Source organism: Macaca nemestrina, chromosome 18, assembly GCF_043159975.1.
Source record: "Macaca nemestrina isolate mMacNem1 chromosome 18, mMacNem.hap1, whole genome shotgun sequence".
In the NCBI taxonomy this organism is placed as follows: domain Eukaryota; kingdom Metazoa; phylum Chordata; class Mammalia; order Primates; family Cercopithecidae; genus Macaca; species Macaca nemestrina.
In genome coordinates, this window is record NC_092142.1 from 30,259,158 (window position 1) to 30,287,151 (window position 27,994).

Here is a 27,994-nt window from a genome sequence, read left to right on the forward strand (position 1 = left end):
TGGGGAGTCGGGAGATGGTCAAATTATACAAAATTTCAGTTAGACAGGAGGAATAAGTGCAAGAGATCTATTACACTTGGTGACTACATTAATTTATTCTATTCTTGAACATTACTAAGAAAGTAGATTTTGAGTGTTTTCACAACAACAACAACAACAAAATGATGGGTATGTGAGGTAACTCATACACCAATGGTAACATCTCTCTGCCGGTAGCTGAGAAAATCCCCAACATCCCCTAGTCCTGTTTTCCAGTTAAGATCCACAGGAACTATGTGGGCAGATTTACATAGTTCACTTCTGCCAGCAGCCAAGGAATACTTGATATTCTTTTCATTTGAAGCCTCTGAGAGACGGAGTCAGCCTCCACATAAAGGTGTCCCTTGAAGTTTTTGACACATAGTCTCCCTGACACTACTATTTACACTGATTTGAAAGTCATTGATGAGCTTGCTACAAAGTTCCTGTAAAACTTAATCCTGACACATCAAGGGCTTGGGACTTCCCAACTTGATATTCCAATTTTGAAGTGAGTAAATTTGAGTTCTCCAAGATATCAGAATGCCACATAGAATATAACATATTCCAAAAGAAAATTGAACTGCCACAGGAACATCTTAGCTGTATTATAAAAATTAGGTTCTTTGTTGAAAATTTTATACTCCTTGATATGGTTTGGTTGTGTTTCCACCCAAATCTCATCTTGAGTTTTAGCTCCCATAATTGCCAAGTTTTGTGGGAGGGGCCCAATGGAGATAATTGAATCATGGGGACACATTTCCCTATAGTGTTCTGGTGGTAAAAAAATAAGTCTCACGAGATCTGTTGGTTTTACAAGGAGAAACTATTTTTACTTTACTTTACTCTCATTCTCTCTTCTCTTGTCTGCCACCATGTGAGACATGCACTTTACCTTCTGCTATAATTGTGAGGCCTCCCCAGCATGTAAAACTGTAGGTCCACTAAACCTCTTTCTTTCGTAAATTGCCCAGTCTCCGGTATGTCTTTATTAGCAGGATGAAAATGAACTAATACATCCCACTCCACTGTTTGAAGCAAAACTCCTGGCTCTACGAGTTCTTCAATTTACTGAATGTTTCCTAGATGCCTGCTTCTAATTCCCTGATGAGTCAAGAAAGCTGCCACCTTAAGGTGCTCACTGGGCGGCTGTAGATGTCTAACCTCAGCATGAGCTACACAGAACCTGAAGCCAGGCTGGTTGCTCCTCTTAATGGTAAGAGCTCAGGGTTTTGGGTCATTGGCCATGTTCTAACTGTTTAATTGAAACTAAAGGCTATTTGGCAAAGGACATCCTTTACTTAGCTTCAAATCAGAAATAATTTTAGCAGCTGGTCTGTCAGGTAATTCATTTTGGAGTCCATGGAAAGAGTCGGTTCTCTGAAAATACCACAGTTTAGCCAGAAATCAAGCTGAATCCATGTGTAATGCAGAGGTCATCACTGCATGCCAGACCTGTGCTTCTTAGAGAAAGTTGACCTAATTGTCTCATGGTTTAGAAGGCCCCAGACCATTCTGGGCATGACAACTGCATTGGTCTTTGACCCACTTCCTGAGGTATTGATCATATCTCACCTTTAGCCTAATAGTCAGCTGACTCCAGCCACACCACGTGTCCCTTGAGGATCATTCATGTAACCTTTAGGGTTTTGAGGCCACTTGCATTTTAATCACGTTGTAGCTTTTATCATTATATCTGTCAGCATGGCAAACTGATTTTAATTCCCTTTTTTCTCTGGGTCCACATATGTTGGCTAGGTAATTTGTTGAATGAATGTGACTTTCCCCTCAGCACCCAAAAATCTTTTCTTGACTGCCTCCAAGATGAAGAGAATGTCACTGAGGTCTATAGGCATCCATTTTCAAACTTTGAGATTTCTCACTGACCATTCCTGGACAAGATGTATCTTTCATTTACTTAACTGCCACCCCAGGCAAATCTGGTTTTTACATTCTCTGAATGACAGTCCAGCCCAAAGAGGGGTTGTGGTGCTTAACTGAGTTATAGTGAACTTTTATATAGAGGTTTTTTGTGTCTATATAATCTCACTCTACTAGGAAAAAAAAAATGACTAGAAGACAGTACGGGTGACTAGACTAGAGAAAATGACTACTTAAAGTTGTAGGTACTGGAATAGGACACAAAAATTCTGTGGATATAGAGGGAGGACAGAAACCCAAAACCTAAAAGTGAACAAATCAGACCCCAGAAACTACAGAAATTTAAGGTCATTAATAACTTCTTGTCTTTCTGAACTATCCCTAGTGAGGCCCAGAGAAGAGTTTGGGAATCCTGTTGGGCCAGGAGGAGGAGTAGTATCAGTATGACCAAATGGTAGAAAAGCACCTGTGGGTTCAGCTTCTCCTGGGAATTCCATCTCTCTGTGATGCAGGCGTGGATTCCCAGTGAACATCCTGCACTCTCAGTGTCCAGCTGTCTGAGGCCACAGTTGCTTCTGATGATCGAGGACAACTGCTTTTTCCTGAGGAGACTTACCACCCCATGGTTGAGGTAAGCTGGATTCTATAGAGCATTGATTCCATTTTCTCATTCCTCTGTGAGCTGTTGTTCTTTATTTTGTTTTTCTTCTAAAGATGAAATTACATTTGTCAATATTTGTGTAAAAAGATATATAAGTCTGGCAACTAGACCCTTCGGGGCAGCCCTCAGCGGAAATTTTTTTCTTTTCTCAGTTTTATTCAATTATTGGCACAGAGAGATGCCCTGATATGTGGTCTCTCAGGAGTAATTAGAACATTGTACTTCTAGAGAAGCTGGTGGGACAGGGCAGGGCTTCAAGTGAGCATCCAAGCTTCTGTCCAAATCTGCTAGTCTATCTGTGTGTGGGAGGTGGATTCAGGAAAGACCCTAGAGCTTTGGAAAAGATCGTTAATAGAAAACAAAATCCCTGTAAATGAGAGTACTAGGGAACATGTTCATCAGTCACCTTCAGGGAGTCAGATGCTCAGGTCTGGGCCTGTGTGGGAGAGCACAGAGCAGTGCATGCTTGGGAAAGCGTCTGATCATGTGTGTATGGTGAGGTTCTGCCTCAAGGAGAAGTCCTGTATCTGACAGAACATGATGCTTCTGGGCGTGTGAGATTCAGTGCCCTTCCTCAGCGGAGAAGCACTGAGTGAATAATTGTTTTAGATCAAGCATATGGAAGCCAACTTTATTTTGAATTTCTTAAAGACAGAAACAGAAACCATTTTTACACACTTTCAAATGGAGTAAGAGTGTCAGAAACTTCAGTAAAAAAGTCACGGGAGGAATCTCTCTGGTCTTACTCATCCCCAGGAACCACAAAAATCCGGATACAACCTGTAAGAATTCACCTTTAAAAACTTGATTTTTTCACCATACAGATTTATCTTTCATTTGACCTACATTTTATTGCAGGTTATAATTAGCACATTAGTTTTTACCTTTGTGATAAAAGAACAGATTCCTAAACTCAAAGCATTAATGATGCCAACCCAACTGTAGTTTGTATTGCCAATTAACTTTTTGCTATGGCCTGAATTTGTGTCTACTTGTAAAAACTTATTTGTAAAGATGTAATCCCTAATATGCTAGTTTTTTGGAGCTTTTTGGGAAGCGACTCACTCAGGAGGGCTTCATCTTCATACATGTAATTAACACTCTGTAATAGAGGTTGAAGGGAGCGCAGTTCTTCCAGTTGCCATGTGAGCACACAGCAAGAAGCACCATTTATGAGAAACAGGACCCTCACCAGACATTGAATTTGCTGGGGTTTTGATGTTGAACGTTCCAGCCTCCAGAACAGTGACCAAACATTTCTATTGTTCATACATTACCCAGTCTAGTGTATTTTGTTTTAGCATCCTGAACATAGGCACTTTCTTATACACTGTGGTTTATTTTTCAATTTATTGTTCCACTGAGTTATACGTGTATTCATAAATCAACATGTCTCATAGGGTGGAATAGCCATTCTATTTTTTCAGAGTTTTCTCAGCTATTCTTATTTGTGTTTTCATCTATAGGAGTTTTGCAATAAAATGCTTGCTTCCAATACCAGTTGGTATCTTTATTGGGACAAAATTAAATTTATAAATTACTTCTAAAAATTGATGATTGAGTAATATTGAGATATTCTACCTCAGAACGTGATGTGGTTTTCCATTTGTTTATGCTGATTTTCTTACATTTCAAGGACTTTTTATGGTATTTCTCATATGCTTTACAAATGTTTGTTAGATTTATGTATAGCTAGTTTATTTTATTTTGTCCTGTTAAAAAGTAAACTGTAGCACAACACAAATCTTAAAAGTTGTCTTGGCAGGGAATGGTGGTTTATATCTGTGATTCCAGCACTTTGAGAGGCCAAGTCGAGAAGATTACTTGAACTCAGGAGTTTGAGGCCAGCCTGGGAAACATAGTAAGACCCTGTCTCTACAAAAAAGAAGAAGTTAGTCGGGTATGGTGGTGCATGCCTGTCGTTGCAGCTACTCATGGGGCTAAGGTCGGAGGATGGCTTTTGCTCAGGATGTAAACCTGCACAGAACCTTGATTCTGTGTACACCTTCCACATGAGCAACAGAGCAAGAACCTGTTTCAAAAATTTTTTCTTGAGTAAGAAGCAACTTGTAAATTGTGGAACATCAGAACAAAAGAGGTTTAGCATTTCAATGGCAAAGTGTCAGAGGTGAGATTGTATTGAAAAAAATGAAGTAGCAAATAATAAAAGTCTTTGATTTGTTGCAGTTACAGAATTGTATTTTTTGGTTTACTTTGTAGACGTATATTACTATAAGCTTCTTGGGTACTTCTGATAACTTAAGCTTAAGTTATGTTTTTTTTAATACAGGCATTCACAAAAAAGTATCTCACATTATGTTTTGCTTGTTTGCAAGTCAACAAGATGAGGTCACTGAGGATGTCTAACTGATTCTGTCCACTCAGGAACGTTTTGGTCTACCCTTCAATTTTCTTTAAAAATCATTTTGTAATTTTTATCTCCCACCCAATATGTAACTTGTCAATTACTTTTATACATATGTAAACATCCTTTATGTATCATTTCTAGGTATATTTCTAGTGAACATTGATTGTTACACAGGAATACTTAGTTTTTTTGCACTTTATTGTTTTTTATAGATATTGGATTTCTTACAAATTGAAGGCTTTTTGCAACCCTACATTGAGCGACTCTATTAACACTGTTTTTCCAATATCATGTGATTTTTTGTATGTGTATATCTGTGTCAGCCTTTTTTGGCAATATAGTACATTTCTTATTAAGGTTTGTACCTTGTTATTATAAATATATGCTATTTCAGTCTTATTCTACGGTACGGTGTAAACATGACTTTTATATATACTGGAAAAGCAGAAAAATTGTGTGACTCACATTATTGTGATATTTATTTTATTGTGCCTGTCTAGAGCAAAAGTCCTATATCTCAAAGGTATATCTGAATATTTTCATTGAATTGGCTCCATTTACTGGAATGATAAATTACTGTTCTTTGACCAAAACAAGAGTTGTGGGGTGTGAGGGGTCAGGGTGAAAATAAAGCAGACGTGAAGGTAAAAAGTCCTCCAACTCACACATGGAGTAAATAAAAATTCAGTGTGGATGAAATACAAAATCATCTAAAACTGAATATTCTCAAAAACATGAATGTTTGTATCATGATACATATGAAAATTATGAAGCAGAGAACAAAACAAAAAATATATTTAGGTGATGAAAGATTTCATAATCTCACTGCAAAATGCAAGATGAAAAATATAAAATATAACAATATGTAAAATAAATTACAATATTTATATTACATTTAATATCCTACAATACAGTATGATCAACAGAATTGTATCAAATAGAAGAAAGTTTAAATTTAGAAAATTTAAAATGAGGCAAATATGAGTCAGGTGAAGGATAAATAAGATCAATTATATTTAACATATCTTGACTTCAATTTTATGTAAAAATATTATTAGTAAACACCTTTTGTGGTGATTTCACCATAATTTTATTAAACTGTAAAAATATGTTGACATTTTCTCATGAAGAGTACTATTAAATGTTTGTGGATATTAGTGTTCCATGGGTTCAGTGTGGGAGAGTGAGAGGCTACAAACTTTTTTGAATTAAAAGAGAAGAACATAATTTTATATTTTTTTGCTACAAATAAAATATGCAAAGGCATATGAATAATTACATCTTAATGTTTGTCTGATTATATAGATATGCCTGACTGTCATGAGACATCCAAGACATCCAATGTCTAACAGGAAATATATAATTTGTGTATAATCTTAGCCCTCTACAAAATGCAAGGTTCACTATTTTGAGTACATTGTTCAAGTTCCTTTCTTACGACTTCTCAGGTTCTGTCATTTATTGACACTGTGCATCTAAAATTGTCACTGCTGGTCTTCTGGAAGAATCTGAGAAATAGCAGCTTCTTGCTCTCGTTCCAAGACTGTATTCTCTGCTGAATAGGGTGAGGGTGCACCCAGCCGAAGCCTCATCTGATCCACTGATGGGCTCAGTTATCTCCTGCCCAGGCAAGGGGTGGGCTTCTCTATCCAGAGCTGAATCCTTAAGGCCAGTCAGTGTGGCTGAAACAAGCCACTTCTTAGCAGGGAAGACATAACTTGCCTGGGTGGCCATGGCATAGAAGGTCTGCACCTGGGCACACAGAGGCCCCCAGAGCCAGGCAAGCTGAGTGAGCTTCTCCTAGGTCAGTGGAGAATGGACCTGCTGCACCAATACATGGGATGGGTTTTGATAAATGGCCTTTGACTCACCTTGGAAGCTCACTAAGCTTTCCAAAGTGATGACTATTGAACTCCAGGGGCCCGAGACTTGTGCCTCTTGCTGAACCCAGTGCAAGCCATGAAAGGACCTCTACGGTGGGCATCACAGGTCTCTTGGATTCCACTGCTTTGCAAAACTGTAGAGGACTTTAGTTTCTTTTTCAACATCAAGCTGCACTATTTTCCTATACAGTTCCCTGCAGAGAAAGCATGTGAGCGAGATACTCTCAAGAACGGTGCCCACAGACCCTCATTTCCACAAACTTCCATGCACCTTCAGGTGAATCTCATTTGTCTCTTCTTCTCCTTCCTGACCACTTTAATGAAGTGAAACTTAACCCCTTCTGAGTCCCCAAATATCCTCTGAGTGCCAGGAGCTCCAAAATTATCTCAGTCACTAAGAAGCCTTCCTACTGCTCAATCCCTGTATAAAAGTCTTCTGCTTGGTTGCCCCTTAGGGGGAAAAAAAGCAAGATTCTACCTGCTCTGTCATGGCAGCTGTCTTTGGAGCTGATTTTCCTTTACTTGGAGTTTTCTTCATGAGACCTCTACTCTGGTTCTATTGATAAACTAAGAGTTTGAGTAAGTACCTCCAATCAAACACCCTAGAAGGCTTAGTTTATCCTGGACACACAGAAACTGAAGTTGCAACAAAACTCATCTCTCCTCTGTTCTCCAGAGTCCATAATCAATAAGGCCCTGGCTGCCAAAGAGTTCCCAGTTTCCTTGCCAGGGGAGACTGTGTTGCAGCACTGTCTCTTTTTACCTTGAAAGAGTCAAATTTTACCCGATCTAGCAGTGCTGCTTCTGGCTTTGAGCTTAGTTTCCTCAGAATTCTTTTCATTTGGATTAGACTTTGATCCTAGTGCAACATGGAGTTTAGGTGACTCACCTCTCCCAGGCACAGAGTCCCATAGTCTGTCCCTGACAAATATTTGTGGATCAGCCTTTCAAGTGAAGCTCTTCTGCCAGTGTCATGAGTGAACACATTTCTCAAAGTCTCCTTAGAGATCTGAGTCATTTCCCAATCCCAATTTCAAAATAAAACCCTATCAAAGACACATAGCTCAGTATCCCTGATTCCAACCCTCCTTGGAGACTTCATGAGACTTCATAGCAACAGCCCAGGGCCTTACCTGCCTTTACATGTACTTCTCACTGGAATGGGAAGAGGGGGTCTTGCCTTTTTCTTTGAATGGTTTCTTCTCACCTGAGCCCCTTTCTGTAAAGGAAATCTGTTTGAAGAAAGGTTGGTCAATGGGGCATTCGATGGAGGAGCAGTGGGGATCAGAGTTTTCATTTCCTTTTCCCATGTTCAAACTCAAGTGAAAGGTGCTCTCTCTCACCTCCAGATTCAGAGTGTGAGTTATTCTGCTGGACACACGTTTTATATGGCCCTCAGTTGGGCGTGGATTACTCTTATTGGCTAAGTTTTCTCTTCTTGGCTCTCATTAGGGCCTCAATAAGAAAAGTTTCTTGCTATAGTTTTACTAGGGACCTAGACACAGTTAATAGGAGACATTTTCTGGGTCTTGTCATAGTGTCAAAACAAAAACAAAAAAACAGAGCCAGGGGCACAGGAATCAGAAGATAAGGGAATCATTTTATAATAATTTCTGTCCCAATTCCTACCTGGAATAATTTATGATACTGCTTATTATTCAAGATGCAGAATTAAACATACCTCTAGGAAGTAGAAAAGTTTCCTCTTCAAAATTTCCCTTTTTATTAAAGAATAATTCATAAGTGTTAGAAATAACAGTTTCTTTTAAAGACTAACTTCCTTCAAGCCTCCTTGATTTGTGCTAATAACTCTTCATTATGCCCTATCCTATGTAGCTGTTAGGTATAAGGGAATGAGCACATTGCATGTCCTTGTACCTTAACCAAGATATTTGTTTTAGACATCACAGCTCACAGCCTATGCCCCTTCCCTATTTTGAAATGTTACTTTTCTAAGTTTTTTGCAAACAACTTCCTCTTTTCCTTTGTTCTCCCTTGCCCTTACCTATTCAGGAAAGTTTTAAGTTATTAGCCAGTCAGGTTTAGCTTAGATTGTTGGGTCCAGCTCCAGCCAATGGAGACAGGACACAGTCGCAGGGACAAGCTGTGTAAAGGATAATAATTGCTGTTCTCCTTTGTTTGAGTGTGCTCTCACCATTGTTCCATCTGCGAGGAGCACTCTTTCTGCAAAGAGTAAAATTGCCTTGCTGAGAAAAATTTTTGTCTGAATGCTGATTTTTCCTTGTGGTACTGAGGAACAAGCATTCTGTTTCTGAATAAACATTTTATGTATAACAATACCTATATTGAAATGTGTTATACATTTTGCAAAGAAAGGGCATTATACATCGTGTTTAAATAGTGTACATAGATATTATAATTTCTCAAATGCTTAGAAATGTCAAATTAAAATTATGGTTGATTGTATTACATACATACATATATGATAAAATAAAAATGTGGAGAAAAAGTACATACCAAATAAAATGGCCCATTCTACCTTAACATGGGAAAAGATAATTAGATCAAATACAATAGAATCAATTTGATTAGATTAGAGCTAACGGTAATTTAGTCTGCTTATGATTCTTGAAGTAGCAAAAACTCTAAGTAGAGAGAGAAACTTCTCCTGTTTCTCACCTTTCCTCAGTCATCCTGGGAGCTGTACTCTGTTCTATAGAATTTATTCAGTCTCATTAGTGAAAATGGACTTGGTCCCAAACAGGTAACCCCACTGACCACAAGAAAAACAGCCTAGATCCTGAGCATTCAGCTCCTGTCTTCACACAACAGACACCATCTGAGTCCCATCAAAGCCTGGTTGTTTCCCAACATCCACCATCGAGACACATTCCAGAGCAGCTTCTCAAAATTGCCTAAACGAGATGGGACAAGATATGGTGGAGCTCCAGGCTCAGGACAGCTGCCTCATCCCTTCCTACTGAGAAGTCTGTATCTGCTGGTTAGGGCTCCCAAACTATAGAAGGCTTAGTGTATGTCTCACCAAGTGTCCCCCAAAAGGACCTTCTTGTTTTTCCCTCTTCTAAGAAAAGCATGCAGGAATGATGAGACCTTCTGTGTTAGGGAGTACTTGCCCTCTGCTCTCCAATTACTTGGTTGATTGATGAACGGATGCCTGAGGAGGGGAAAGATTCAGGGAAGAGCCTGTGCTGAGTGAGTCTGTGTTTTCCCAGGTGTACTGTCTGTGCAAATAGTGGACCCTTAAAAATTGTCCAGTAGTAGACAGATAGTGCCTAATAAAATTGTCTGAATTTAAATAGGATTTAAATGAAACTTATAATATCATTATATATTGATATCATATCATCGTATAAAATTTATTTGACATATAAACCATTTTGATATGTTATAATATCATAAAGCAGTCATGCACACAAGAGCAGATAATATTCTTAGGTTCTATTAAGTTTATATGTTACGGTTGTTACAATATTTAACTCAATTTTCTTATAAAATTACCTAACAAAATTTTATGTTTTATCATAATACATATGAATTATGACATCACAATGTATTATGATGTCACAATACATATGCATTATGATGTCAGAATATATTGGGATTTCACAATGCACACAAATATGATGTCATAATGTATTGTGATGTCACAATATATGAATTATGATGCCATAATATATGGTGATATCACAATGCATATAAATTAAGATGTCATAATATATTGTGATGTTATTATGCATATATTATGATGTCTTGATATACTGTGACATCATAATGGTCATGAATTATGATATAATATATTATGATGTCATAATATGTACAAATTATACTATCATAATATATCATGATGTCATAATATCGTATTATGACAAAATTTTGTCAGGTAATTTTATAAGAAAATTCAGTGAAATTTTGTAACAATATTAACTTATAAAGAAGCTTACAGTCATGGTGAAAGATGAAATAGGAACAGGCATACATGGTAGAAGTGGGAACAGGAAAGATGGGGGAGAGATACGCCTCACTTTTAAACCACTAGAACTTGTGAGTACTTCTTAATGACAAGGGCAGCACAGAGCCCTGAGGAATCCATCCCCATGAATCAACCATCTCCCACCAGGCTCACCTTGTAACTTTAGTAATTAAAATTCAATATGAGATTTGGAGGAGACATCTAAACTATATCATATGACCGTTAGAAAAACAGATGAAACAGATTCACACTTTCTACTGTCCAGATACTTTCATTCCAGAGCAAATGGCTAAATAATTGAATTCAACATTCTGTGGTCAGAAGAGACAAGGGAGGTGTACAGGGGACTTTGGCTACATTTGTTCCACTTCCCTTATGTTGTTGTTGTGAGTTCTGATGTTATCACCTGAAGGGCTCTTCATGGACAGAAGAATCATTGCTATTGTTGTGATTATTCCCATTTCTTTAACCTTAGTAAAATAAATTTTTTAGTTTATTATATAATATTCCTAAAAAACTCTAAGAGGTTTGGTTAAATTTCTTGTTATTGTGTGTTATAAAAAGTGACAGGCAAATGGCTAAATAGATTGAAATAGTACATGCTAAATATACATTTTATTAACTCATGTGTACATGTTTTCCAAATGCAGACTTACTCAAACATTGATGCCTTCTCTAGCCTCTGTAAACTTTACAGAGCCAGCTGAGAATAACATGTTTCTGAATGGTGATTGGTGGTTTCCACTTTGGGCGAAAAGTATTTATGTTGTGGTAAGCATGTTGGGTGTCAGGAGCTCTGTGTGCTGTGCCTACTTTCTCTAGCTAGTACCACTACAATGGATGTACTGGAAGAAACATCAGCATTAAGAGGAGACTTTTGAAAGAGGTCAATTCATGGACCCCTTCCAAACCTGCAGAATCACATTACTAAGAGAGAGGCCTGGAATTGGAAATGATTTATATGTACATTGAAACTTGAGAGGCAATTCTTAGCTAAGTGTTTCTCAGCCTAGGCTTCCAACCATAATCACATGACCACTTTAAGGATAATATCATCATCAGTGCCCTCCCCATAGATTTTGTCTGTTGATCTTCATGGGCAATGCATATGATTTCAACTAGGAAGTCAAATTGTCCCTCTTTGATAATTACATAATATTACACCTAGAAAAATCTAAAGACCACCAAAAACTTCTAGATTTCATAAAAGAATTTAATAATATTTCAGGATACAAAAATCAATGTACAAAAATTAGTAACATTTTTATACACTAATGATGAACAACCTAAGAATCAAATTAAAAAGTCAACTCCTTTTACAATAGCTGGAAAAAAGGTGAAATAACTAGAAATACAATTTATCATATAGGCTAAAGATATCCACAAGGAAAACTACAAAACATTGATGAAATAAATTGTACATGACACAAACGAATGAGAAAAACATCCTATGCTCATGGATTAGAAGAATTATTATCATCAAAATGACCATACTTCCCCAAACAATCTACATATTAAATGCAATTCCTATCAAAATGCCAATGTTATTTGTCATAGAATTAGAAAAATATTAAGTTCACATAGAATCACATACTAGAAGGCTTTAATAACCAAAACAGCATGGTACTGATAAAACAGATGCATAGATCAATGGAACAGAATAGAGAATCTAGAAATAAAGCCACAAACCTACACAAAACTGATCTTTTACAAAGTCAGCAAAAACATACACTTGGAAAATGACATCCTAGTCAAAAAATTGCCCTGGAAAAATTATATTTCCATATGCAGAAGTACAAAATGGGACCTGTCGCTCTCACCATATACAAAAATCAACTCAATATGAATTAAAAGACTAAAATGAAGACCTAAAATGATAAAAATTCTAGAAGAAACCCTATGATAAACTCTTCTGGACCTTGGCCTGAACAAAGAATTCATGAGTAAGATCTCAAAACCAGATGAAACAATAAGAAAAATAGACAAATGGAACTTAAACTAAAAAGCTCCTGAAAAGGAGCTTTTAGTTAACATGTGAGCAGACAACTTATGGGATAAGAAAAATGTTTGTGAACTATGCATGTGACAAAGAACTAATGTGCAAAATATACAAGGAAATCAAACAACTCAACAAGAAGAAAACAAGTACCCTCATTAAAAAGCAGGCAAAGTATGGGAACAGATATTTTTCAAAAAGAAGACAATGATAGCTAACAAGCATGTAAAAATTGTTCAATGTTGCCAATGATAAAAGAAATGCCAATTAAAAACCACAATGAAATACCATTTTACACCATTCATAATGGCTAATTATTAAAAAGCAAAAAAAAAAAAAAAAAAAAAAAGAAAGAAATTGGCAAGGATACAGAGAAAAGGGAACACTTATACATTGTTTGTGGGAATGTAAATTTCTATAGCCTCTATGGAAAACAGTATGGAGATTTCTCAAAAAACTAAAAATAGAACTTATTTGATTCAGCACTCCTTCTAATGGTTATCTATCCAAAGGAAAATAATGTATTACTTAAAGAAGGTACCCATACTCATATGTTTATTGCAGCACTACTCACAAGAGCAAGGATATGGAGTCAATTTACATTTATCAATCAATGATTGAATAAAGAAAAAGTGCCATACATTTATACATTTATGGAATAGTATTCAGTCATAAAGAATAAAAACATTTCTTTTGCAGCAACATGAATGGAACTGGAGGCCATTATTGTAAGTGAAATAAATCAAAAACAGAAAATCTAATACTGCATTTTCTTACTTCCAAGTGGGAGCTCAATAATGCATACACTTGGATATAGAGACTGGAAAAATAGACACTGGAGACTCAGAAAGATGGGAGGATGGTAGAGGGGTTAAGAATGAGAAAATACCCAATTGGGACAATAAGCACCGTTCAGATGATTGTTACACCAAAAGCTCATACTTCATCACTATACAACATGTCCACGTGATGAAGCTGCGTTTGTACCCTCTAACATATTAATAGAGAAAAACAAACAAACTTTCATCAAGAGGGCAGACTGAATAGCCCTCATAATTTTCATAACTATTTAAGCAGAAAAATAATTTTAATAAAAATAATATTGTATTTTAAGGATGGTGTAAAAAGATAATTTGATGAATTAGAGTAGTTAGTAGTGAGCACATACAATATGTTAAGCAAGATTCTAAGCCATTAGATATTTGTAGACAGAATATCTGACAGTGTAAAATAAATAACACAAAGATTCATAGGCAATGACAAATTGACATATTTTCAACCATATTAGATGATATTAAAACCATTATAAAATTTACTGTTTTGTATCATAATAAAGAATCACAAATGTTAACTTCATTAAAAAGTTTGACTAGTCATACAGATACATGGGCGGCACATTTACTAGTAAACAGAGGATATACATTATTTTCAAAGACTAAAATTATTTTATGTATTTTTATGTATTTATTTACTTTGGTAGGGGGAGCAGCTTTATTTGCTGGGGACGTAGTGTCCTCTCTCTGGGAGGTGGAGTTTTCCACTGGTCACCCCTGGCAGTGGCCCAGGAGGCACCATGCTATTTAGTGCCCGGCTCAGTTGGGGGCCGGGCCTTGGAGAAGGCGAACTGTGCAGGGAAGCAGTAGCTGTGGGATCCTCACCGCCCGCTCCATCAGGCTGCACTGGGTCTCCTGGTGCTCCTCAGACTCCCGCTGAGCCTGCGTCTCTACAGGGCAGTGACTCATCCAGCATGGAAGCTTATCCCTGGAGCCCAGTGTGACGCAGGCCAGGCATTTCTGCTTCCTCCCCTTGGGCTGGACTTTGCACTGGAGTTTCATCCATTCCTTCTTCTGGCCGTTTGTCTGCCGGAGCTTAAATTCCAGCGTCACAAATGTTCCAGCTGTGAAGGGCGTGTCCACGGCGCCGTCCACACTTGTCTCCCTGAAGGCTCCGGAGGGTGATTCCTCCAGGGCCACCTGCAGGCCCCAGGCGCTGGGCCCTGTGAGCTCCTCCCAGCTTAGGCCCCCAGCACCTACCCACCGGGCCAGCGGCATCCGCAGCCATAGCTTGCTTCCGCCCTCACCCCGGCCCTGGGAAGCGGCTGTGTGCTCCTCAGCTCTCCGAGCCCGCCAGGAGCCGCCTCCTCCCCTGCCCTGCCCCTGGAGGGACCATGCTCGCAGAAGGCTGGGCAGAGGCGAAGGAACCGGGAAATGTTCCTTTCTCCAAATTGACCTTGGGGTCCGCCTGGTCCTCTCCATTCCCTCCCACCCTGCCCACACTGTTCACTGGGCCCTGCAGTTTCAGCAAAGTTCCCTGCCACCTGCCTGTGCCGAGAAGCAGTCCTGTTGCCCACTCTCACCTTTAACCTGTTTCCTGGCCCATTGTCTCTCCCCACTGGGTCTCCGACAGGACCCCTCTCCTCCCTACTGTCCCCAGAGCCCCTCTCTGTTTCTCCTGCTCAGCCTCCTCCCTGCTTGCTTCTCCCTCCCCATCTGGAATCTCCCGGCTCCCATGGGGTGCCCCCCATCCTGGGGCCCAGACAAAACAGATAAAATTATTTTAAATGGGAACATGTGAATTCCATTGAATTCATGACAGCAGTAATTCATCGGGTCATATTTTAAAGAATTATGAAATGATAATAGCAACTATCAGTTTAAAGTGTTAACTAGGGTTAAAAATGCCCACCGTTTCACCACTACCACCACCACCACCACCACCAAAACCCTGTTATAGCTAACAAACTAGTAAAGTTGCAGGATACAAAATTAACATGAAAATCAGTTGCATTTTGATACAGTAACAGCAAAATATTCTGAAAAAGGAATAAACAACACAATTCCATTTACAGTATTATCAAATAGAATGAAATAATTCATTAAATAGAATGAGTTTAACCAAGAATATTAAAGATCTGCATACTGAAAACTATAAAATGTTGATAAAAGAAATTGAAGAATACAAAATGGGAACTATATCCTGTGTTCATGGATTCTAAAAATTAATCTTGTTAAAATATCTATACTACATGTAGTTATCTACATAGTTAAATAAATTTTTTTTATTACTATACTTTAAGTTCTAGGGTTAAATTTCTGTCAAAATTTGAATGCCATTAAAATAAATGTAGAACAAACAATTGTAAAATTAGTATGGAGGCACAAAAGAATCCAAATAGCCAAATACTGAGAAGAACAAACAGGCTGAAAGCCTCACATTTCCTGATTTCAAACTATATTACAAAGCTATAGTCATCAAAATACTATAGTACCTACACAAAAACCAATGAAACAGAATGCAGGAGCCAGAAATAGACTCACACATATACAGTCAACTGTTACCAAAGAATTAGAAAAGAAATAGAAAATGACATCAAGAAATGGTGTACAAAAAACTAGATATGTGCTCACAAAAAGTGAGCTCTTATGTCATCCCAAAAATAAGAACTGAAATCATGAATTTTCTATAAAAAAATAGGGAGAAAGCTCCTTGACACTGGTCATGGCAATGATGTTTTCCATTTGACATAAAGAACACAAGCAACTAAAGCAAAAATAAAAAAGTGGAACTATATCAAAGTAAAAAGTTTCTGCACAATAAATAAAACAATCAACAAAATGCAGAGATAGTATATTGCATGGGAGAGAATATTTGTAATCCATATGTGGGATAATATGATACTATCCAAATTATATGTCACACTAATCAATATGAAAAAAAAACCCCACAGCAGAACAAAACAAAAACCAATTTTATTATTGATTCAGCAAAATATCTAAATAGCTTTTTTTCATAGACTTAAAAATGGACAGCTGATATATAAAAGCATTCTCAACATCACCAATTATCTGAGTAATTAAAATCAAAATCACAATGAGATATCACCTTATCGTGGTGTTAGGATAGCTATCATAGAAAAGTCAAAAGATAAAAAGTGTTAGAGTGAAAAGAAAAGAGAATATTTGTACACTGTTGCTGAGCATGTCCATTGGTGCAGCCATTGTTAAAAAAAAAAGTATGGAGATTCCTTAAAATTTGTAAAGTAGAAGTACCATTAATCCCAATTTGGAGTATGTAGCCAAAGGACATAAAAACAGTATAGCCAAGGGTATCTGCACTCTTCTGATACAAATAAATGGATAAACCGTGTGAGAGAGGTAATTTCAGCTGTAATAAAGAAATTATTTTATTTACAACAATATTGATAAACCTTGAAGACATTATGCCTTTCGATACCTGCATTCCCGTGGCCTCTTGGCTCCCCAAGCATCCATTATGGCCCCAGTGCAGTCCTCCTCACATTACCAGTGAAGGGAACGTAAATGCAGAATATACTGAGGAGGAAAATGAGAAAAAAAAATTGACCCATGTATTAGAGTGATTGTCATTGGATCACCTGTGTTTTATACAGGGTCACTCTTTATCATTACTGCTGTAAAACCTGCTGCAATTGGAAGAGAAAATGATCCTGAGCATGCTCTTTGAATCCCTGAAGTTGATGTCAGTAAGTTTCATGCAGAAATTTATTTTGACCATGACTTAAAAAGTTATGTCCTTGTAGATCAAGGCAGTCAAAAGGGGACAATTGTTAATGGAAAATGGATTGTTCAACTGGAAATTGATGTGACCCTTATGTACTTGAACATAGTCATGAAGTGAAAATTGGAGAGACTGTGTTACCCTTTTACATGCACCCTAGCAGTGATACCTGGGTTGGCTGTGAACCACAAGTTAGAGCTCACCCTTGCCTTGATAAGAAAGATGAATTGCTAATTGGACCGACTCTAAGTAAGGAGAAAAAATAGTTAGAAATAAAATAATTAAAGAAAATACAAGTAAAATATGTTTACAGAAACAGACTATGAAGATAAATAGACATTGAAGAATTTAAAATATAAAAATAGAGGTGGAAAACATAGTGAGCAGATTGGAAGTGAAGGAACTTTCCAAAGAGATAATTCTCCTGCATCTGTTCTTTCTGAAATTGCTGACAGCAACAGAAGTAAGATGTTGGAGAAGATGGGTTGGATAAAAGGTGAGGGCCTGGGGAAGGATGGCTGGGAACGAAAACTCTGATTCAGCTTCAGCTTCAGCGAACACGTGTAGACTTGGGGACAGGCAATCAACCCTCAGTTGAAGATGTTCGCCTTCTCCAAAACAAAAACAAACAAACTGGGACAAAGCATGTGGTGATAGGTTTGCTGAAAACTTCCCAGAAACTAAACCTTAAAAGAAATGACCTAAGGACCACGCCTTGGGTAAAAGGGAACGTAGAGTGCAGGTTAATCATAGAGGAAAACTCAAGCTTTCTTAAAAATAGAGTTTGGAAACTCATATATTTTATTTTATTTTATTTTATTTTTTGCAGAACTTTTATTCCCCAAAGAGTCTGTGGCACACAGGAACTGTGTCAGAGTTTACCCTTTCCTGGTTCAGAAATGTGTAATAAAGTTTGATTTGCAGCTTGCAAAAATCACTTTTTAAACTAATACATAGTGACTGAATCAAGTTATGCAGTTAGTGGACTAAAGTTTACAGGGCACAGATGAGTTTATCAAACTTCATTATTTTATTTTATCTTGTCATTTATGACATCCAGATAAGCAAAAATCTGTATAAGCAAAACTCATGTAACCACTAATAACTTAAATGTACATTTGTCTTTTTCTCCATATAGTCACAGTAAGATGCACAGCAAGAGAAACATCAAAAGTTTATAAAACTAAATCTGACTATATGCATCCTTTTTTATGCCCTTTAGAACCTAGATAAAAGAACCTCTTATACTTGAGATAACCTGAATAATATTATTGAAGAGCTAATAAACTAGTGACATATTGTAGAAAATTAGTGTTTTACTGTCTTCTTCTGTGAAGAATCTGTTTATTGGTACTACATATTCAGCATTTTATCTTTGGCTTGTTTCATAGCTAACAAGATATTTAGATACGAACAACTGAGTAGGGTATTGAAATAGTGTGCTGGTATTTGTAGTTTTCATAAATATTATTGCAGGCAATGGAGTTGCACCAGAGAAATCTGAGTTCTAGTACAAAAGGAATACTTAGCGAGGACTTCAAGTTTAAGATATTTATTGAAAATGTCCTCAATTGCAATACAAACATTATAAAGGTTTTTAAAACACTCTTTTCAGTAAATTATGAATTAAACAAAAAATTTAAATGATAGCTTTTATGGAGGTAGGGAAATGCTAATGAAGTAGAATGGCAATTGAAGCCAAAAGATCTGAATTCAGGTGAACAATTTTGCCCATATTAGTTTTATGTTAAGGAAAAAAATGATTCAGACCACATACTATTTACTGCAGTAAAGTATTTCAGAAATTTGTGCATAATACATAATTAATTTTCTAATGGTAAAAAAGGAACCACATCCAACAAATTATTACAAAACTCTCTATTGAAGAGAGTGGCATATCAAATGAAGAAACTTGGAATTTCTTATGAGGTGAAAATCTATGACATAGAAAAATCTATGTAAAATACTTTATTCATGTATGCAAATGTTGATATTTCTGCTTTTCAGGAAAATAACGTGCTCTGAAAGCTTAATGCAGATAACTAAAATTACCAATAAGTTGTAAGAATTCATGAAATGCGTGATATAGTTGAAATAAAAATATGGAAAAATTTCTCAGGACCAGAAGAAAATAAAGGTAATGATCCAAACAAGTATCAACCTAAGAGGTCAGTGCCCCATTCAGATGGATCTGATCACAAGGATGTCAGATCTATGTGGGTTGTTCAGCTTCTGACAAGGCAAATGGAATAAACATAGATAAATTGCCTGCTGGCATCTGGAGTGTGCCATCTTCCACATGTGAGAACTAAATCATAAATTATGTTGCAGAAAAGGATATACACTACTAGCATGAAGCATTAGATAAATTATATGGCACATAAAACTCAGATATGAGGTTTATATTTAAATGTTTGCCAATATCATGAAAAAACAAGAAACCAAAATAATGTGGAAAAAACTATGAGCTTGTCAAATCATATTTGGAAAAGAGGCAAATGGAAAGTAAAGTATTGAAAATGTAGGAAAACAATTTAATTTACGGCATACAAATTACATCATTAAAATAGACTGAGCTAATGAGAAGACTAGTAAACTGAAATGCTGGGTACAATTAATGTAGTCATATACTCTATAGGAGGCAAATTAATACAAAATACAAATATATTTATTTATACTTGAAGACCAGATGAAAAGAAATAAAAAAACATTTAATTGTTTTACTAGACTTTATAAACAAGAAGGCAATATTCAATGAATTAGTGGCTCCTAACTTTCAGAAATTAGAAACAAGGCATGAATCCCATCAAAGTTTAGAGTGTAATGAGTCAAAAAAATTAAGAAATACTTAAAAGAAATAATGGTTTTGGTTATTGTGAATACTGCTTCAATAAACATGGGAGTGCAATTATCTTTTGGACATACTGATTTTATTTCCATTTGATATATACCAAGTGGTGAGATTGCTGGATCTTATATATGGTAGTTCTATTTTTAATTTCTTGAAAAACCTCCATGCTGATTTCCCTAATGTTTGTACCAATTTACATTCTCACCAATAGTGTATAAGTGCCCATTTACAGATGACTGAAGAAAATGTTACAGACACATACACACACACACAAATAGGAATAATGTTCAGTAATAAAACAGAATGAACTTCTGTCATTTATGTCAACGTGGATGAACCCAGAGGACATTATGTTAAGTAAAATAAGCCAGTCACAGAAAGAAAAAGAGCACATGATGTCACTCATATGTGAAATCTAAAAAGTTGATCTCATAGAAGAAGAGAGTAGAATGGGGGTTACCAGATGCTAGGGAGAATGAAAGGATGAAGGAATGGGGAGAGGTTTGTCAAAGTTACAATTACAGTTAGACAGGGAGAATAAAGTCTAATGTTCTATTATACAGGGAATGCAGCTAATAATAAAGTCCTATTTATTCTAACAACTAGAAGAGAGGATTTTGAATTTTATGAGTACAAATAAATAATACATGTTTAAAGTGCTAGTTATACAAATTACCCATATTGGGTCATTGTACAGAATATACATGCATTGAAACATCACACTGTACCCCATAAACATGTACAATGATTATGTGTCAATTATAAATAAAATACATCTTGAAAAAAGAATGATCAAACTGCCTGACACCGAAAAGAAGAAAAACTCTTAAAAGCACTGAGATAGAAGACAGATAACCTGTGAAGCTGAGAGAAAACTCTAACCTTTGTAACAAGTTAGAAAACAGAAAAATTAATATCAATAAAATATTAAAATAAAAGCTTCGGGACAGCATACAATCTATTAACAGAGTGATAAGACAACCTATAAAATAATAGAAAATATGTGCATCTGACAAGGAGTTAATATCCAAAATATATGAGACTCAACTCAACAGCAATAAAAATACAAAGAACTCAACTAAAGAGTGAGCATAAGACGTGAATAGACAATTTTCCAAAGAAGACACAAGGAAATGCTCAACATCACTGATTATCTGAAAAATGCAATCCAAATCCACATAAGATAGTACCTCATTCCATTTAGAATGACCATTGTCAAGAAGACAAAAGATAACAAAGTTAGATGAGGATGTGGGGGAAAAGGAACACTTATACACAGTTGGCATGAATGTAAATTTAGTACATTTTTTGAGGTATTTTTTTATTAGAAACTTCATGAAAAACTATGCAGTTTTCTCAAAACAAAAACAGAAACAAAACAAAAATGAAAAACCTAAAAATGAAACTGCGACCTAATCCTGTAATTTCATTATTGAGTGTACATTAAGAGGAAATAAAATCAGTATATTTAAGAGATATCTGCACTCCCATGTTTATCATGGCTCTATTGACAGTAGCCCAGATATGGAATCAATCTTAGTGTCCAAAAGGGATAAATAGATAAAGCCAATGTGGTGTACATACACAACGGAATAAGATTTAACCACAGAAAGATGAACTCCGGCGCTGCGGGCTGACGCCGGTCTCTGACTTACGCCTCCCGCGCGCCCGGCCGTCCGGGCTGTTCAAGTACCAGACAGATGGGTGTCCTGCCGCAGACCCTGCTTCACCACCCACCTTCCACCTCCCAATAGCTCGGGCTTTTGCGGTCGCCACGGCTGCTTCTCCTACTGCCGCAACTTGGAATCAAAAACGCTTCGTCGTGCTCTCAGGACAGAACCATGAACCCAGCGCAGCTGCGGTGCGTAAAGCTCTTCTTCCGCCGCCTGGCGCAGCCTGCGGAGCCCGCCGCGTCCACCTTGGCCTGAGCCCACCCGCAGGGCAGCGCCCAGTTGTTCCTGACGGCGGCGGCCTGGGACGGACTGGAGCGGCGGGACACCTTCGGGGAGCGTGCGAAGGAGGAACCGCAGCCGCCACCTCCTCTCTCTCTCCCGAGGATGTGCAAAATTACCATGAAATTATGACTTGTCATACTGCGAGGGACCAGTTGGAAAATTGGAGTCTAAAAAATGTTGTCACCATTATAGCCCACCAGTTCCCCAATAGCTATATTTGGGTGATAAAGTGCTCCCGATCGCATTTGCATAAATTCAGCTGCCATGATGGTTTTCTGAAAAGTAACATATTTGGTTGTCCAGAATACAATACTACATATATTAATTTTATAACATTATATATTATATATGCACTATTGAACAACTACAGTGAATCAAGCACTGCTATAAGAATTTTGTATTCATTATCTCTCAAGAATTCTCTTGGAGGTAGATTTCAGTATCTTCAATTACGAGGCTAATTTATAAACTCCATGTATTTGAATAAGACTGAAACATGAAAGGCTTTTAAAATTACAATGTTGAATAAGGAAAGAGCATTATAGAAGTCTATACAGCATGCATCTTTACAGAAAGTTTTAAAACTTACAAAGTTAAATAATGTATTATTTAGAGACACATATGTAGTATAATTGATAATAAAAGTCAAAGGAATTATACTTTCTCAAAACTGAGGATGAATGATGATATTCTGAGGTAGAGAGGCAGAGAGTTATATTTGGGAAAGACTGTAGACAATACAGACAGCTTCAAATGTAGGAGTAAAGTTTTATTAAGTAATTGATAGTTACAGGGTGTTGAATTTTTTTTTCTAACACACACACACACACACACACACACACACACACACACACACACGATTTGGCCCTGTATATTCATGAATACCACATCTGTGAATTCAAACCAACCTTGAATAAAATGTAGTTAAGCATACAATGTTTACTTCTGTACTGAACATGTACAGACATTATTGTCATTATTCCCTCAGCAATACAAAACTATTTAAAAAGCATTTATGTTCCATTAAATATAATAAGTAATGTAGAGATGAATCAAGTAGTATACAAGAGATTATGTATAGGTTATATGAAAATAATCCTTCTCTTTATATAAGAGACTTAAGCGTCTAGAATTTTGGTATCCCAAGGGGGTCCTGGAACCAAACCCCTATACATACCTGTTTATCCATAAGGACAACCATATAAAGAACAACTGTGTGTGTGTATTTATATGTAAAATTTTACACATACAATTATATACTAGTGCTTAATATTATATTTTTATTATAAATGCTTGATGTAAACAAGCATTAAGTTTCTATGGCATACAGTACAATATTTCACTTAGTCATCTTCCATCTCTACAACAACCCCCATGACACAAGTTTACCTATGTAACAAATCTACACTTTTACACCTGAACTTAAAATAATAGTTTAAAAAATGTTATTTTTCAAGATCCTATTGATGACGTTAAGTGGACACTTACTGAGTTATGTATTTTAGTGATGTTTAATATAAGCTAGTTGTGTATGGATTTATGCAGTCTCATTTTACTTTTTTGTTGTTGTTGCTTATGCTTTTTATGTCATATCCAAGAAAATATTGTCAAGATCAAAGTAATAATTCTCTCACCTTGTAAAACATATTTGGAATATTTTATTCAAAAAAATTTATAATTATAGTTTTTACATTGAAATATTTCAGGTAGTTTTTATATACAGTGCAAGAGAAGCATCCTACATTGTTTTTTTTTTGTTTGATGGATAGTCAGTTTTCCAACATCATTTGTTGAAAAGGCTCTTCTTTCTCCGTTGTGTGGTCATAGCAACCCATGTGCAGGTCATCTGATTATGTTCACAAGGGTTTATTTTGGGGCTTTCTATTCTATTTCATTACCTCTTTGTCTTTATACTAGTACCTTACTGTTTTTATTTCTGTAACTTTATGATAGGTTTTGAAATCAGAAAATATGATGCCTTTAACTTTATGCTTCTTTTCTAAAGCTATGGTGGCTATTCATGGTGGCTTGAGATTTCATACACATTTTAGACTTTTTTTTTATGTTTCAGTAAAAACATACCATTGTAATTTTCCTAGGGATTACATTGAACTTGTGTGTCATTGTGGGCAGTATTAACATTTTAACAGCATGAAGCCATCTGACTCTTGAACAAGAGTGGGTTCAAGGGTGTATTGCTTAAGTTCTGCATATTTCTATATATGATGGTTTTCCTTCTGCTTTTAGTTACTAGTTTCATTTTGTTGTGGCCAGAAAGAATACATGTATACTCTCAGTCTTTTTAGATTTAATAACACTTGTTTTGTGTCTTAATGTATTGTCTATCCTTAAGTGTGTGTCATGTGATTGGGAATATTGTTTATTCTGGTATGGTTGACTGAAAAGCTCTATATATGTCTATTAGATCTAATTGGTCTTTAGTGTTGTTCAAGTTTTCTTTTGTAGTGATCTTTTACCTGTTTTTTCTATTTATTATTAAAAGTGGGGTATTAAAGTCTCCCACAATTATTGTGTTGATGTATACTTCTTGCTTTGCTTCTGTCAATATTTATATATTTGGGAACCCCTATATTATGTGCCTATATATATTTATACATGCTGGAGATTCCTGGCAAATAGATGCTTTTATCATTACATAATATTATTCCTTGTCTCTTTTGACAGTCTTAATCTAAGGAGTATTTGGGTTAAAATAAGTATGGTGACCCTGTCCTATTTTGGTACTATGCATGTGGATTATCCTTTTTTATCCTATTTCTTTCAGCCTATTTGTTCCTTAGACCTGAAGCAAGTCTCTTAAAAACAGCATATTTTTGGATATTGTTTATTGTGAATCCATTTATGCATTTTATGCCTTTTGTATAGAAAGTTTAGTTGATTTATCTTTAAAGTAATTACTGAATAAAAAGAATTTCCGTTCCCATTATATTATTTTCTGTTTCTTTTAGTTATGTTTTTTTCTCCTTTTCCCTCTTACTGCCTTTTTTTGGTCATTGTTGATTTTGTAAGGACATATTTTGATTTCATTTTGATTTTCTTTTGTGCACCTTTCATAGATAATTTTTGGTGATTACCAGGAGGAATAGAGAGTATATAAAACACTTTAAAATTATATCAGTATATTTTATCTCATAACAACTTAACTTTGTGTACAAAAGCACCTCTTTACATCTTTTCTTTACCTTATTAGATTAATACAATAAAATTTTATCTTATTAATTTTATGACAGATTTTTATATTGTGTATTAACAAACATATGCAGATTTTTAATGTTTTTCTTTTTACAATTTTATAGCAGATTCATGTGTATTTTATACACCATCATTATGATAATAGAAAATTCTCTATTTTTTTATATATTTACCTTTAACAGAGAGTTCTACATTTTTATATGGTTTTATAATTAGCTGTCTAGCATTGTTTTATTTTTCAACATAAAAGTCTCCTTTTAGCATTTCTTGTATGGATGTTCTAGTGATGATGAACATCATGTATGTTTTTTAAATTTTAATAACAGGTGGACTTACTATGGCTATTGTACTAGTCTTTTTATAACACTGTGATAAAAACTATATGAATCTGAATAATTTATAAAGAAAATAAGTTTAATTGACTGACATTTATACAGGCTTAACAGGAAGCATGACTAGGAGGACTCAGGAAACTTACAATTATGGCGGAAGGGAAAGGGAAAACAAGCATGTCTTCACAATGGGGGAGCAGGATAGAGGGAGAAACGGAAAGTGTCACACTTTTCAGTCATCAGCTCTTATAAGTAGTCACTCACTATCATGAGAACAGCATGGAGAAAACAAGCCCCATGATTCAATCACCTTTCATCAGGTTCCTCCCTTGACACCTGGGGATTACAACGTGACTTGAGATTTGGGTAGAAGCACCGAGCTAAACTGTATCAGTTATATTGTTACTTGTGTTTCTTATTTATAGCTTTTTTTTTTCTAGTTTTCTCTCTTACAGCTTTTCTTGTGTCTCATGGATTCTTTTCTTTTGTGGTAATATGCCGTGGTTCCTTTCTCATTTTCTTTACTGTATCTCTACAGGTATTTTTCATGGTTATCAGGATGATTAAATAAAACCTTTTGAAGTTTTATTTTCAGCTGGTAACAAATTAACTTTCATTGCATACAAATTTTTCTCTCTGTGCATCTCTCCTCAAACTTAAATTACATTATATATTTATGTTTTTATATTTTTATATAACATATTCATTAACAAAGGTTTATGATTGTTTTTATGTTCTAGTCTTTCAGATTCTATAAAAGAAATAGAATGCTTTATGCACCATCATTATGACGCTAGAGAATTATATATTTGTATATGTATATACCATTCTTAGGAAGCTATATCTTTACATAATTTTTTTTTAAGGCAGGGTCTCACTTTCACACACGCTGGAGTGCAGCGGTTTGACCATAGCTCTCTGAAACCTGGAACTCCCAGGCTCAAGTGACCCTCCCACTTAAGCCTTTCGAGTAGCTGGAACCACAGGCCTGCAACATCATGCCAGTTAATTTTTAAAATTTTTCATACAGATGGAGTCTCAACATGTTGCCCTGGGCTCAAGCAATTCTCCCATAGGGCTGAGATTACAGGTGTGAACCACCACACCTGGGCTGATTTTGCGTTTCTGTCTGGCATCAAGACACTCTAGGATGTGAATAGTGGTTGTATATTGTATCTGAGTTGAAGTATAAATGGTGAGAAGAAAAGTTAGAAGCAGGTGCCACAGGAAAATATAGAAGGGGACCAGATAGGTGGGGTGAGTAAGTTTCCCTGAAGAATGTGATATGTATTGGGTACTGGTAGATGGAAAGTGAGCAGGGAAGAACATTTCAGAAAGAGAGAGGAGCACAGAGGCCCAAAGCAGAGACAAACGGTGGGGGACAGTGGGAAATCTGGTACCTTTTTTGGTGGTAATAAGGTTTCTGCACCTGTCTGGGTGCCTGGTCTTGAATTGTACTTGCAGAATCTCTGCATCTCATTTAAACTTTTTGAGCTCTGGTGTTTCATTTCAGCCTCTTCTTGTTTTGGAAGCAGATCTCAGGTCCAGGAGGCCCACGTTGATGAGCTCTTGGAACAAATGAGGCATCAAAGTCATGAGGAAATATGAAAGTTTCATCTAAGAAAGGCCAAAGATTTTCTGAAGAACATGAAATCCATGTCGGCTGATGAGACCCCAAAAGGCAGAAGACGCTGGCCTGAAATTTATAGTATGGGCACAGGCAGCCCACTCAGGAGCCTAGGAGCTTAGTCAGCAAGCTGAGGACTAACGTTTTGCCTCTAACATAAGGGAGTGTTGTGGTTATTTGCAGCTTTGGTCTGAGCCCATACAGAAGCTTCAAGAGAGAATGTTGAAAAGTTTATGGAGGAAGGTTCTAGGACAATGTACTTTAAAGTGTGACATAAATTGTGTGTTGAAAAAAGTAAAATTGATGAGTCGTTTTATACATAGAAGATAAATTGTTATTATCTTAAGCAAGACTCTTATAATTATGAGGTGTTTTATGTAAGTCTCTTGGTAACCACAAGAAAAAAGTTATAATAGATCCAAAAAAGAAAAAGGATCAAAGCATATAACGACAATAAAAGAAAAAAAAAAAAATTAACAAAAACACAAAGGAAGACAGCGTAAAAAACAAACTACTAAATGATCAGACAGCAATTAACAAATTGGCAGGAATAAGTACTTACCTATCAATAGGTTTTTTAAATATGAAAGTCTAATTATCCAATAAAAACACATTGTTATGGTATAAATGTCCCCTCCAAAATTTATGTTAAAATTTAACTCCCATTGTTACAAAATTAGGAAGATAGACATTTAAGAATTTACTGGCCGTTCGCCCTGGC

At 36.2% G+C, this 27,994-nt stretch overlaps 1 pseudogene; it reads left to right on the plus strand.

The window, feature by feature from the left end:
- Positions 1-16,978: 16,978 nt before the first annotated feature.
- On the plus strand, positions 16,979-27,254 carry LOC139359758 (angiogenic factor with G patch and FHA domains 1 pseudogene; annotated as a pseudogene).
- Positions 27,255-27,994: the final 740 nt, after the last annotated feature.